The following is a 15,591-nucleotide window of genomic DNA, read 5'->3' as shown; positions in this document are numbered from 1 at the left end:
GCCTGCTTGGCGACCTCGGGCAAGTCACTTCCCCACTCTATGCCTCAGCTTTCCCGTCTGTAAAATGGGGTAATGATATTGACCTCCTTTGTAAAGTGCTTTAAAATCTACTGATTAGAGCTAGTTATTTATATTCTATATTAGCTGGGCCAAAAACACTCTTTTTCATGGTATTTCAGCCTTCCCTGTTTAGAATCCACAAGCCCACTGGCATGTAGCAATTGAAACCAATGGAAAAAATGCTATCCAAACACACACCTTTTCAGAGCAGATAAAATGATTCAACTATAATTTGGTTTAAGCATTTAACAAAGACTCAGATCCATTATTGCTATTGGGTCAAACTGGCCCTGTGAACTAGAGCCACTTTAAGAGCTGGAAGAAAATTAGTGAAATGTGTTTCACAAAAAATTGTGAATTTAAAAAAAAAAAATGTGGATTTTTTTCCCAAGGATAATTGGTGAGGTTTTTTTTTCCATGTAAACTGATTTTGTTTTTCACAAAAATGTGAATTCTTTTAATGAAAAAATGGTGCATTTTTTCACATAATATGGTCACCAAAAAGTGTGAGAGAATTTCATGAGTCCGTTTTCACAAAAATGGTGAACATTTTTTCACAATTTTTTGAAGTCAAAATGTTGAATTTTCTACCAGCTTTAGGATGCTGGTCAACAAATAGAAAAATAATTCAGCAAAGAAAATTGTTGACATTTCAAAATTTTTAAAAATATCAAGTATCTCCACATGTCAATATTTGGAGTGAAATCCAATCCCAGTGCATCCCTGGGTGTCTGGCCATTGACTTCAGTGGAGTCAGGAGTTCACCCAGACTATTTCCAAGATCTGAGTATGCAAATACCTAAAGACTGATACCGATAGTGAAAGTCGGTAGAACAGCTCTCTGCATCAAAACCTACAGAATGCAACTCTGAGTCAGCTGTTCCACCATAGGACCCGGTCCAGTAGAAATCTTGTATGAGTAAGAACGGTGACATAGCAAGACAGATTAGTTGGGAATAGTCATAAAAAACACAGCGGCAGATTCAAACGGGGTTTGCAAAGCAGCCAGATTTCTTCTGCCTTAATTTTATTGCTTCAGTTCTTTGGTATAACACAGAATTAAACAAAATCACTGCCAGTCCAGGATGCTCATTGGGTGAAATCCTGGCCCTGTTGAAATCAGTGGCAAAATTCCAATGGTCTTCTGTGGAGCCAGGATCCCACCCTTTCTCTTTTTGTTGCAGTTGGTGGGATGTTTTTTCCCCCCTGAGCATTCAGCGATCCTGAATTCAGTCATTACCTGTCCCTCTGACAGCTGTCACGTTTCAAACAAAAGCTGTTTCAGGCAGATAAATGACAGCAAGTCAGAAGGCGCAGAAGCCTTACTCAGAGCTGACAGGTTTCCTTCTGCCTTTGTTTCCAGTGAGATGGGTAAGCATAGGGCCCATGTGGGGACTGCAGCACAAACACGCATATTTTATATGTTTCAATCCACCCTTGTTATTGTGTTAATATAAGTCTGTTATTCTACTGGGAAGAGAATGCCACTATCTCTCTAGCATTGCTGCCAGCCAACAATTGCCTCGTTTAATTAATACTTATATCATTCTTCACTTTCTCTTTGAATTTTACTTCCAAAACTTTATTTATGCATTCTTCACTTCAGCCTGTGTCCTTCATCCTACTCAGTACTGACTGATTCCATTTCAAATGCTCTGCTTCTTTCTTTTTAGCCTGGTGCGTTGAGCAAGGTCAGGGGCAATGGAAAAGATTCAATTATGGAAACCCTAACTTAATTTTCAAATGCAGCGTGGTAGCAGCTAGATGGTTTTCTAAAATCTACATGCAGTAGGCAATAGCCTCCCCTGCCCCCAGCCTCCAGCTGCTTCTGTCGAAAGATGGTAGGAGAACACTGCAACCTCACTTAGTAACAGACTTAAAGGTGGCAATTTTCTAACAGAAAAGCTTCAAAAACAGACTCCAATGAGAAACTGCTGAGCTTGAATTAATATGCAAACTAGATACCATTAACTTGGGTTTGAATCGAGACTGGGAGTGGCTGGGTCATTACACATATTGAATCTATTTCCCTGTGTGAAGTATCCTCACACCTTCTTATCAGCTGTCTGAAATGGGCCATCTTGATTATCACTGCAAAAGTTTTTTTTCTCCTGCTGATAATAGCTCATCTTAATTAATTAGCTTCTTACAGTTGGTAGGCAACGTCCACCTTTTCATGTTCTCTGTATGTATATATATCTTCTCACTGTGTGTTCCATTCTATGCATGTGATGAAGTGGGCTGTAGCCCGTGAAAGCTTATGCTCAAATAAATTTGTTAGTCTCTAATGTGTCACAAGTACTCCTGTTCTTTTTGCGGATACAGACTAACATGGCTGCTACTCTGAAACCTGTCTTGTCTCTAGGAGTCTTGTTTTGAGAAGGCCTGATCCTGAAGGACTGGGCCCTCAGGACAGATCCATGGATTCACCTGATTTCTAAAGGATCCAAAGGGAGTTTAGGCTCTGGAAATGGCTGAAAATTTTGTTTAAAAATCAGACTTTTTGACTGAATGGAAAATTCTTTGGGGGAAAAGATCTGTTTCAGTTGAAGATATTCAGGTTTTAAACAACAACAAAATCCCCTTTGGGAGAACAGGTCCGGCAGCCGGCAGCTCTGCTCATTTCAAACCGTCTGCGAAATGCACATGCTGAAGCAAAAACAGTGGGAGCTGGTGGGGGCTCGGCAGCCTGAGAGCCGGGCTACTGAGGGATGCCAAAGGCTCTTCAAAGCCTAAGTTGAGCCCCTTGCATTAGTTGGTTTGGGTCACCAGGGCATCAACAGCTGAGTCATTTTACTGATGCCAGGCTGCCCCTCCCTCACAGGAACATGGGCGGTGGAGAAATTCCATGAGGTTCCCTCACCAATGTCCTCCCCCCACCTGTTTTGTGGGGGCAGGACAGCGTTTTCCCACCACATGGGCCTGTCCCCAGGTCTCTCAGATCCATGTAGAAGACCAAGACTCATGCCCTTGAATAGGCTCTATGCCCTGCCCAACAGCTGAGGCAAATCAGTGGAGTCATGCCCATGTACCCCAGTGCTCAGTGGGTACTACATGCCCCTGCTGGCTCTGACCCACACAGGAAATGGGTCTGTAACAGCTCTCAGGTCAAGGGACTATTTCTTTAGCTCGAGCACTAGAAATTCATGACTTTTAGCTCAGAAGGTCACTAGTTTACAGTTAGGGTGACCAGATATCCCAATTATATAGGGACAGTCCTGATATTTGGAGCTTTTTCTTATATTGGCTCCTATTACGCCCCACCCCATCCTGATTTTTCACACTTGCTGTCTGGTCACCCTATTTACAGTCTGCCAGCCAAGATGGCAGCCATCAAAGTACCAGAGCTTAAAAAGGGAATCCCACTCCAGGAGAAGGAGGGGGAGTTTATTTTTACATTTAGGACATAAGTAACGCACAGGAGGCGACTGGAATCCACGGGGAGAAGCGGAAGGAATATAACTTGCCCAGAATGTGCTGCAGAGAAAGCTGTATTTCTCAGCACTTATTGCAAATAAAAGAACCACAGGGAGTTAGCCACGCTTGTCTTCCCTGCTCCAGCTAGCTAAGTGCCTGGCTCATATAATACTTGGGAGTTGCTCCCTCAGAGAAAAATGATACGCTTCCCATGTTGTGAAACAAACAATTTACTTGAAACAAAAGGCGTCAGTGGCTGTTTTTGTAATAAAGCATTGCTGGGGGCATGGGTAAAAGCAGCAGTTTCAAATGTTTGTTCTACTTCAGATGTGTGTTAGGGCAAAGGGCAGGAGAGATGGTCTGAAATTCCTAACTGGCTGCAGAAAAACCAGCACGCAAGGCTGAACGTGCAGGAATAAATAGGCTGGGTGGAAAAGGCCGTATGTTTTCCACAAAACATTGTTGTCCATTTGAAATTTTTCATGGAATGTTTGGGTTTTTCAGTTAACTGAATCCCCAAAACTCTTCAGTTTTGGAAGAATGGGGGGAGATTGTTGTTTTTTGAAGGGCGGGTGTTTCCCATTGTGATGGGGTGTCTTCTACCTAAGATGGCAGTGAAGAGTTAATGGGGGCTGGAGAGAGGCCAGTTAACCCACCTGGCTGCACCTGGAGGGTGGGCTGGGCTTACCTAGAAAGGAAGTCTAGCTGGGGAAGGGGCTGGCTGATGAGTATAAGAGAGAGTCTGGAGTAGAAGGAGAGGAATTCTGTAGTCACTGTCGGGACTAGAGAGTGAAAAGACCAGGAGGGAGAGTTGGCCAGGAACCTTCCCTGAGGAGAGAAGTCTGGCAAGAGGCTAGGAGAGACATAGAGCAGCCACCAGGCTGGAGCAGGCACTGCTGATGTGCCCTTGCAAACAGACTTCCAGGGAGAGAGCCCTGGGAGGGGTTGCATGGAGGAACAGAGCAGGGGGAGCTTACAACAGATGAAAGGCCAAGCCTCAGGAAGGTAGACGTTGATACTTTTTGGTTGGGGATGTGGTGGGGGATTCCAGCGAGAGCCCTGTAAGTCCTGGCCCTGCAAGATGGGTGAACCTAGACAGATTGTGTGAGACGCCTGCTGCTGACAGGCCAAGTCCAGGAAGGGAACTGCAAGGAGACTGAAGGAGCAGACCCTGACTGCTGGTTAAAGGGTTCCTAGACTGGAACCCAGCGTAAGAGGAGGACTTCTTTCCTCTACCAGCCACTGGTGAGGTGTTGTGAGGCCCTCGACAAGAGCCTAAGGATGAGTTAAAACCCTGAGAGAAGGGTCTGAGGTCCATGGGGCCCAGAACGAGGCATTGGACTGTTATTTGTTGGACTTCCTGTTACCCTGGAAGGCAGGGACGAAAACATGACCTGGCTGGAGGGCCGAGTCACATGAAGAGAGACCACAGGAGCAACCATTGGCAAAGGCCACTGAGAAGAAGTGCACTTCTATGCGATGTCCAGCCATGAGAGGGTGCCCTGGCTCTGATTCCACCTTCTACGCCCACTGCCACCTCGTTCTCCCTTCTCCCTATATCTTGCACAGGAAAATGAGGAGGCAAGATAAACAATCAAAAATTTTAATTGAAAACTAGGTAATTTTGACCAAAATGAAAATATTTGCTTCGGTCAGCTAGCTGTGTGTCTTCATTTAAAAAAATGAATTAACATTTTTATTTGAAATAGATAAACAAATTTTGACCAGCTCTAGAACAAACAGTGTCTTCCCATTAAGGTAACCCAGCCATGACTTGTAACTAGGTGTATCCTTCATGCTGCTGTAGGATGGGCTGCCACTGACCCCGATCTCCTCTCTCCGTCCCTTCCTGCCCCTTCCCCTCCACACATTCCTCATGCAAAGAAGGTGTAATTCACGCCCCTCCCACGAGGGTGCTCAGACTCCGTGTACGGGGGAGTGTTGCTGGGTGAACTCCCTTCCCAGGCCAAGGGCCAGGGTCTGAGGCTCCCCACAGGCCCCGATGGCCACTGTTCCAGCTGGAGAGGTCCTCACCGAGCGCCTGGCGGTGATTGCTTTACACAGCTGACTCTCCCGTTAATCTGGAGCATAGTTGTGCAGGGCAGTATGGAGGCCACCAAGCCGCTATACCCCCTCCTGAGCAGGTGGATGGGAAAAGTCTTGGCTCTCCCAATGCACTGGGCAAGCACCGCTGGGGAAATAAACTGCCCCAGGGTAGGGCTGGTGCAGATGACGTCTCTCTGCAGAAAATAGGGAGCTAGGACCAAATGGTGCCTTTGACTCAAGTCAGCCCTTGGCACAGCACAGCTCCCAGCTGTCCCTTACTCAGGGTGGTGTGCACAGGGCCAGTTCCCCCCAAGGGGAGCATTGATGGAATAAAGAGCACAGAGTTGGGCCCTTGAATTGGCCTCATATTAAGACGACTCTCCCATTTCCCCCTTTGTGGACTTCCAGTGATTGTGAAATCCCTCTTTATACGATGGGGCTCACCTCCTACGCCTGGCTGCCCCTGCATTAACCACATTCTGTTTCCCAACCTGCCCCAAGAAATTTGACTCCACTGCAAAAACCAACCATCAACCTAGTTTCCCAATTCCAAACGTGCTAATGACCACATGACTGGTCAGAGCCAGGAACGGAGCCTGGGTCTCTGCAATCCCAGACTAGGGCCTTGTCCACCTCTCAAAGGCTTCGTCTAGACTAGGATTTAGACATGTGATGTTATCTAATCAGTAGGGCCCTATCAAATTTGGGGCCATAAAAAACGTGTCACGGACCATGAAATCTGGTCTTGTGTGTGCTTTTACCCTATACTATACAAATTTCATGGGGGAGACCAGTGTTTCTCAAATTGGGGGTCCTGACCCAAAAGGGAGTTGCAGGGGGGTCACAAGGTTATTTTAGGGGGTTGCAGTATTGCCACCCTTACTTCTGTGCTGCCTTCAGAGTTGGGGTCCCGGCCAGCAGCCACAGCTCTTCAGCTACCCAGTTCTGAAGGCAGCACCGCTGCCAGCAGGAGTGCATAAGTATGGATGACATGGCATGGCATGGCATGGTATTGCCACCCTTACTTCTGGAAACACCCCCCCTCCCACACACACACACACAACTCCTTCTGGGGTCAGGATCCCTACAATGGCAACACTGTGAAATTTCAGATTTCAATAGCTGAAATCATGGAATTTATGATTTTTTTAATTCTATGACTGTGAAATTGACCATAATGGACCATGAATTTAGTATGCCGGACTAATTAGGACCCTCTCAGGGTCTGACTGCAGTAGGGACAGTGGGAACAGTGGCACAGAAGCCAGCAAACAGAGCTGGAAATGGGGGAGTTTGAGTGGGTATTTGTAAGGGGAACTGTGGAGAGGGGAATGTTTTGTTTGTGTGTGTTTTCTTTTTTCTCTGCGACAGGAGCTTTGGAGCAGAAGCTATGAGTACTACAGAGGCAGCTGTGGTAGTGACCCAAGAAATGGAAAAGATGGTGAAGATGACCGGATGTAGAAGCTGCAGCATGTACGTTATCCTGGAGCGGGTCCCTGAAAAGTGTTTTTTTGTTATGAAGTGCTGCCTGACAGAGCAGATGGAAGAGAAGATCCGAGGTTTGGAGATGCAGGTGGAAACTATGCTTGAGTTTCTAGGGGGATTTGAGCAGATGATGGAGGGCAAGTGAATGGAAAATTCAAGACTTGCAGATGCTGGGTGAGGAAAGAGGCCAGTGGATGCATGTGACTGCAAGAACCAGCTTGTGAAGAGGTGATGCCATTTTAGATTTAGTATTGTAAGCAGCAAGGACCTATAGAAGAATTGGTTGTAGAAGACAACCTTTGTTCAAGTGATCATGAGCTAATTCAGTTTAAACTAAATGGAAGGATGAACAAAAATAGGTCTTTGACTAGGATCCTTGATTCAAAGGGGCAAACTTTACAAAATTAAGGGAGTTTGTTGGGGAAGTGGACTGGATTGAAGAATTCAAGGATCTTCAAGTCAAAGTTGCAGAAGTTATCTGAACCCTGTCTCACAAGCAATGGGGAAAAAATCATAGGGAAAGGTTGCAGACCAAACTGGATAAGCAAGCATCTCAGATAAGTAATTAAGAGAAAGCAGAAAGCTTATAAGGATGAGAAGGATCAACAAGGGAAGCTTCCTCTTGGAGATGAGAATGTGTAGGGGAAAAGTGAGAACTGTCAAAAGCCAAGCAGAGTTGGACTTTGCAAAGAAAATTAAAACCCATAGTAAAAGATTCTGTAGCCATATAAATTTAAAAAAAAAAGGAAAAAACAAGTGGGACCCCTAAACATTGATCTTGGGGTGAAGATTAAAGATAATTAAGGTATTACCCAATCCCTAAACCAGGGGTTGGCAACCTTTCAGAAGTGGCATGCCGAGTCTTCATTTATTCAGTCTGATTTAAGGTTTCGCGTGCCGATAATACATTTTAACATTTTTAGTCTTTCTATAAGTCTATAATATGTAACTAAACTATTGTTGTATGTAAAGTAAATAATGTTTTTAAAATGTTTAAGAAGCTTCATTTAAAATTAAATTAAAATGCAGAGTCCCCCGGACCGGTGTCCAGGACCCAGGCAGTGTGAGTGCCACTGAAAATCAGCCTTCGGCACGCGTGCCATAGGTTGCCTACCTCTGACCTAAACAAATGCTTTGCCTCAGTTTTTAATAAGGGTAATGAGTAGCTTAGAGATAGCGGCAGGGTGGCTAATGGAAAGGATATGGAAGTAGAAATTGCCACATAAGAGGTGGAAGCCAAATGCAAACATCTTAATGAGACTAAATTGGGCCCAAATAATCTCTATCCAAGAATATTACAGGAACCGGCACATGAAAGGGCAAACCCAATAGCAAGGATTTTTAATGAATCTGTAAACTTGGGGGTTGTACCCGATGACTAGAGAATTGCTAATATAGTTCCTATTTTTAAAAAAGGGGAAAAAGCGATCCAGGAAATTACAGGCCTGTTAATTTGCTCTCAGTTGTATGCAAGGTCTTGGAACAAATGTTGAAAGAGAGAGTAGTTAAGAACAAAGAGGTAAATGGTAATTGGGATGAAATACAACATGGTTTTACAAAAGGTTGATCGTGCCGGACCAAAGTGATCTTTCTTTGAGAAGATAACTGATTTTTTTAGACAAAGTAAATGCAGTAGATCTAATCTATCTGGATTTCAGTAAGGCATCGGATACATTTCCACACAAGAAATTATTAGTTAAGCAGAGAAGATGGGGTGTGACGGGGCAGCCTCGCCCCGCACTAGCCCCAGCAGCCTCAGACCAGTAGCTCTGATGGCGAAAGTCCCACCTCGGCCATACTGGGAATGCTCCAAGTGCTCTGGGAATATAAAAGGAGGGAACTCAGCTCAGTCTGGGCTGGCAGCTGCAGGGCAAGGGCCTAACCAGGAAGCTCCTGTGGAGGAGCAGCCACCATCCTGGAAGTTGCCAGGAACTGAAGCTTCTCCTGGCCGGCACGAAGACCTACTATGGAAGAATCCTGAGGAAGCAACGGACCCAGAGACCCATGGAGAACCTAGGGACTCATGGGAGACCCCAACTCTCAAGCCAGTAGGAAGCGACCCACAGGGGGTGACGGACTGGTACCTTGCCCCAGTAAGCCTCAGTGTGTTTCGGTAGGACCCCCCTGCTGAGCCAGAGGCAAGGTCCTACATTGCTGTTAGGGCCCTGGGCCAGGGCCCAGCGGAGTGGGAGAGACTCTGGCTATTAGGCCGTACTGCCCTGCAACCGGGGGGCGATTCTACAAACTCTGGCCATTAGGCTACGCTGCCCTGCTACCAGGGGCATAAACCCTCACATGGGGATTAATACGAGAATTGAAAGATGGGTAAGAAACTGGTTAAAGAGGAGACTACAACGGGTAGTCCTGAAAGGTGAACTGTCAGGCTGGAGGGAGGTTATTAGTGGAGTTACTCCGGGATCAGTCTTGGGACCAATCATATTTAACATTTTCATTCATGACCTTGGCAGAAAAAGTGGGCGTGTACTAATAAAACTTGCAGATGCCACAAAGTTGGGAGGTACTGGCAATCTGAAAGAGGATGGAATATCATATAAGAAGAACTGGATAACCTTGAAAACTGGAATAATAGAAATGGGATAAAATTTAATAGTGCAAATCATGCACTTAGGGAATAACAAGAATTTTTGCTGTACACTGGTAACATATCAGTTGGAAGTGACAGAAAAGGAGAAATACCTGGGTGTATTAGTTGATTACACTGGTCTACAATTTTTGAGAAGTCATCTGCTTCAGAGATAAAATGTGATATTTATTATGTATTTTGATGTGCTGAATTCAAATATGACAAGTAAAACAACTGATTGGCTACTGTTTCTAAGATATTTAAGTTTTTACATTTTATGTCTATGTATATTGTGTAGATAGTAGAGTTTTAATCATAAATTGTAAACCTAGGTCTTTTCATGTGTTTATGGTTGCTTTACATGATAATATTTCACCTGTCCTGTTTATGTAACACTTTAAAAATCAGCAAAAGGGTTATATAAATAAAATTTATTATGAAACAAAAGGCAATAAACTATTATGTACATAGTTTAGTCCTATTCAGTGTCGGCGCTTCTTGGCTTGTCTCTTGTATTCATTAAATGGAGCATCTCTTATCACTGTCCAGCAATAGTCTGCAAGCATTGATGGGCTCCATTTGCCCTGATAGCCTGCCAGGAGATTCCACTGCTGTAGTCTGGAGCCCAACAGCTCTGCCTTACTCTTGGGTAGTTCCAAATCCCTGACAAGGTCATTCAGTTCACCTTCTGTTATGAGGTGTGGTTCAGAGGAGGAGGATGGGAGAAAATGTGGTTCTCTGTGACATTGATGGTTCAGGACCAGAAGTTTCATCCTCTTCCTCTTCCTCGTCTGACTCAAGTGAGAATGATTTTAGTGCATCAGGAACCGGCAGTCCTTCTCCATGGAGTACTGGGCGTATAGCTGATGGAATGTTTGGATAATGCACAGTCCACTTTTTCTTCTTTGACTCACCTTTCCCAGCTGGAGGCACCATGCAGAAGTAACAATTGCTGGTATGATCTGTTGGCTCTCTCCAAATCATTGGCACTGCAAAAGGCATAGACTTCCTTTTCCTGTTCAACCACTGGTGAAGATTTGTTGCACAAGTGTTGCAGCATATGTGTGGGGCCCACCTCTTGTCCTGATCTTCAATTTTGCAGCCAAAAGAAAGGTGATAGGCTTTTTTAACCATAGTGGTTATACTGCGCTTTTGTGATGCAAAAGTCACTTCACCACAAACATAGCGGAAGTTATCTGCACTGTTCACACAAGTACGAGGCATCTCTGCTCACTTTGGCTAAACAGAAATGTGTCCCTTTGCAAAATCAAACACTGACAAATAAGAGAGCACGACACTATGATTTCTAGAGCTGATATAGGGCAATTTGTTCGGCAGAGTGATGTAAGCTTCGTTATGATTGCATCATCCATGACGTCTAGGAATAACATGATGCAATTCATATCATGTATAATGCAATACCAGCTTCAGATTGCATCATTCATTGTTTTGCCTAAAAAGCAAGTACTGTCCAAACCCAGGCATAGATTTATTCATAGATCCAGTCAAAGATGTATTTTAGTCATTTCTGGTTTAAATTGAGATCCCTTCCCTTTATAACTCACTTATCCTCCGCCATTCCCAAGTCAAGGGTCGTATATACTGACCCAATAGCATATCTTGAAAACTAGAGCCAATCAACAATTTTAAGCATCATTTTCATTCTCAGTGACCCAGAATTAGTAAGGTTGGACTACATTTATTTCAGAAGCATTTTGGCTGTAGAGCAGTGTTACAGGATGACTATGATCTGTCAATGTGATGTGGTGGTGAAAAAAGCTAATGCAATCCTAGGATGCATCAGGCGAGGTGTTTCCATAGAGATAGGGAAGTGTTGATACCTTTATACAAGGCACTGGTGAGACCTCATCTGGAATAGTGTGTGCAGTTCTGGTATCCCACGTTTAAGAAAGATTCATTCAAACACGAACAGGTGCAGGGAAGGGCTACTCGGGTGCTCAGAGGAATGAAAATGTGCCTTATGAGAGGAGACTTAAGGAGCTTGGCTTGTGTAACCTAACCAAACAAAGGCTGAGTAGAGATATGATTGCTCTCTATAAATACATCAGCGGGATAAATAACTTGTCTCCCTCTCTGGTGTTTAAGTTAAGCACCAGTGTTGACACAAGAACAAATGGATCTAAACTGGCCATTGACAAATTTAGGCTTGAAATTAGATGAAGGTTTCTGACCCTCAGAGGAGTGAAGTTCCAGACCAGCCTTCCAAGGGGAGTAATGGGGGCAAAAAACCTCACTGGCTTAATCAAGCCTTTGGTTGATGAAATTGGTTTTAAATAACTACTCATCAGTAAGTCTAGTGTTTGGGTGTTAAATCCAGGACTGGAATACCTAAGGAGGCTGCATTTCTGATGTATTGTTAGCCAGCGTGGTGAGACAGAAGTCTACTTTTGTTGCTGGTTTGCTGGATCTCATGGAAGAATAACTATCAGTTTTGGGGTGTGTCTATCCTTTTTCCCAGCAGCTTGTCCTGAATTTGGTATTCTCAGTTGTGACGCACAAAGGCACAGTGACAGCCTTTTGAAAACCTCCAGTGAAGGAGCTTCCACAACCTCCCTAGGCAGTCTGTTCCATTGTCCTACTGTGCATACAGTTAGGAAGTTTTTCTGGAGATTTAATCTAAATCTTCTATGCTGTAGTTTGAACCCACTGCCTCTTGTCCTGCCCTTTCTGGCAAGAGAGAACAACTTTTCTCCGTCTTTTTTTATGGCAGCCTTTCAAGCATTTGAAGACCACAATCATGTCCCCACTTAATCTCCTCTTTTCCAAACTAAACATACCCAGTTCCTGCAGCCTTTGCTTATATGGCTTGCGTTCCATCCCTCTGACCATCTTTGTCACTCACCTCTAGATCCTTTCCAGTTTCTCTACATCCTTTCTAAACAACAGTGGCCAAAATTGGACACAGTACTCCAGCACAGAGTAGAGAGGTACTGTCACCTCCTCTGACATGCATGTTATGTCTCTATTAATGCAACCTGAAATTGCATTTGCTTTTTTTGCAACAGCATCACATTGCTGACTCATGTTGACATTGTGATCCACCACAACTCCCAGATCAGTCTCAGCAGTGCTGCTGACAAGTTCATTAGCCCCCATTCGGTATTTGTGAATTTGGTTTTTCTTCGCTAAGTGTAGCACCTTATATTTGTCTTTGCTGAATTTAATTTTGTTGTCAATAGCCCAGTTCTCCAGTTTATCAAGATCCCTCTGACAACCCCTCCAGCTTTGTATCACCTGCAAATTTTAATTACTGTGCTCTTTATTCCTACATCAAGATCATTAATAACATTCCATTAATAGCTACTCTTTGTATGCGGTTGTTTAACCAGTTATGTATCCACTTAATCCTAGTTCCGCTGAGCCCATATTCCTGCAGTTTACTTATCAGATTGTCCTGTGGGACTGTGTCTAAAGCCTTGCTGAAGAAGTCCAGGTATATTAAATCCACTGCAATCGACCAAATCACTTATTCCATCAAAGAAGGAAATCAAGCAGGTTTGGGATGATTTGTTCTTAGTAAATCCATGCTGGCTGCTAATGATTACGCCTTCATCCTCCAGGTATTGCCGAACTGAATGTTTTATACACTGCTCTTGTAGTTTCCCAGGCATCAAGGTCAGGCTGACTGGTCTATTGTTCTCCGGCTCCTGCTTTCCCTCCTTTTTAAAGATGAGCACTATGTTAGCCCTTCCCCAGTCTTCTGGGGGACCCCTCTTGTCATCCACGAGTTTTCAAATATTATTGCAATGGCTCAGAGATTTCTGCAGCTAATTCCTTCAGCACCCTGGGATGTATAGGATCCAGCCCCGCTGGCTTGAATTCATTCAGATTAGTCAGAAGATCTCGGAAGTATTGTTTATTTATCCTGTGGCCCATCTGTGACTACTAGTAGCAAAAATTCCCAATGGGACATGGGACACTAGATGGGGAAGGCAATGAGTTACAACAGAGAATTCTTTCCCAGGTGTGGCTGGTGGGTCTCTCATGCTCAGGGTCTAACAGATCACCATATTTGGGGTGGGGAAGGAATTTTTCCCTGGGTCAGATTGGCAGAGACGCTGGGGGTTTTCACCTTCCTCTCCAGCATGGGGTATGGGTCACTGGTTGAAACTGGTATGCTGGTTTAAACTAGTGCTGTCATGGTATAATTCCCCACTCTGAACCTTAGCGTCCAAAAGATGGGGTACCAGCATGAATTCCTCTAAGCTCAATTACCAGCTTAGAACCTGTAGCGCTGCCACCAACCAGGAATTCCAGTGCCTGGTACACTCTGGTCCCCACAAAACCTTGCCCGGGGACCCCCAAGACCCAGACCCTCTGGATCTTAACACAAGGAAAGTAAACCCTTTCCCTCACCGTTGCCTCTCCCAGGCTTCCCCTCCCTGGGTTACCCTGGAAGATCACTGTGATTCAAACTCCTTGAATCCTGAAACAGAGAGGAAAATTCACCTTCCCCTCTCCTTCTCTCTTCCCCTCCCAGATTCTCCCTGAGAGAGACAGTAATCCTAACACAGAGAATTTAGCCTCTCTCTCCCCCTTCCCTCCTTTCTCCCCACCAATTCCCTGGTGAATCCAGACCTAGTCCCCTGGGGTCTCACCAGAATAAAAAAACAGTTAGGTTCTTAAACAAGAAAAGCTTTTAATTAAAGAAAGAAAAAACAGTGAAAATTATCTTTGTAAATTTATAAAAAATGGAATAGGTACAGGGTCTTTCAGCTATAGACACTGGGCATACCCTCCCAGCCTAAGTATACAAGTACAATTTAAAATCTTTTCAGCAAAATACCAATTTGAACGCCTTCCAACCAAATACACATTTGCAAATAAAGAAAACAACCATAAGCCTAACTTGCTTTATCTACCTAGTACTCACTAGTCTGAACTTATAAGAGCCTGTATTGGAGAGATTGGAGAGAAACCTGGTTGCACGTCTGGTCCCTCTGAGCCTCCAGAGTGAACAACAACCAAAAACTAACAGCACACACAAAAACTTCCCTCCCTCAAGATTTGAAAGTATCCTGTCCTCCGATTGGTCCTCTGGTCAGGTGACAGCCAGGCTTACTGAACTTGTTAACCCTTTACAGTCAAAGAGATATAAAGTACTTCTGTGCTATTAACTTTTCTTATCTGTTTATGACAAGTGCAAATGGTGGAATCTCTGTAACTTGAACCCTTTAAATTATGATTTGAGGACTTCAGTAACTCAGCCAAAGTTCTGGGTCTACTACAAGAGTGAGTGGGTGAGGTTCTGTGGCCTGTGATGTGCAGGAGGTCAGACTAGATGCTCACAATGGTCCCGTCTGGCCTCCAGGTCGGTGAACCATACATGAGCTAGCTTGCTAAAATGGTGGTGGCACAGGTGGTGGCATGGGCTAACCAGTCATGTACATACCTAGGGTCCCAGGCAGGATTGTACTCAGGTGGCTAGCCCATGTCACTGCTATTTTTAGTGAGCTCACTCAATCAAAGCTAGCTTGGGTATGTCCACTTGTGTTGCAATCACACTTCCCTGATTGCAGTGTAGACACTGCAGCTGATGTCTGGAATTTGGGACCAGAGCCAGAATGACCTTTCACAGAAGATCAGGCTTCCATTTGCTTGAGGACCATGCAAAGAGACACATTGACCCAGGAACCCAGATGGCTCCTGCGGGGAGGCCTGATGAGGAGCAGCAGCAGCAGCCAGTGAGGCGAGTCAGGCAGTTTACATGTGCATTCCCCAGTGGATACTCTGGTGAGCAGCTAAAAAAGGAGCTGTGTGGGTCATGCCTGCTGTGCTCAGCAGAGGAATGCCCTACAGAGGGGTGGGAGCAGGGATCTGGGGAGGAGATGACCAAGGTGAGCTGGCTCAGGGAGAGGAAGGACCCAGGCTGCATGAGGAACACTGCAATTCACGGATGTCTCCACTGGTTCAGTGGCATGTTGGGACTGAGAGTTAAAACCAAAGAGGCAAATGAAATTGTAGGTCCTGTTGGTTTG

The sequence above is a fragment of the Gopherus flavomarginatus genome, chromosome 3 (assembly GCF_025201925.1).
Source record: "Gopherus flavomarginatus isolate rGopFla2 chromosome 3, rGopFla2.mat.asm, whole genome shotgun sequence".
In the NCBI taxonomy this organism is placed as follows: Eukaryota; Metazoa; Chordata; order Testudines; family Testudinidae; genus Gopherus; species Gopherus flavomarginatus.
The sequence above is the reverse complement of the archived record's forward strand: the minus strand, read 5'-3'. Positions refer to the sequence as shown.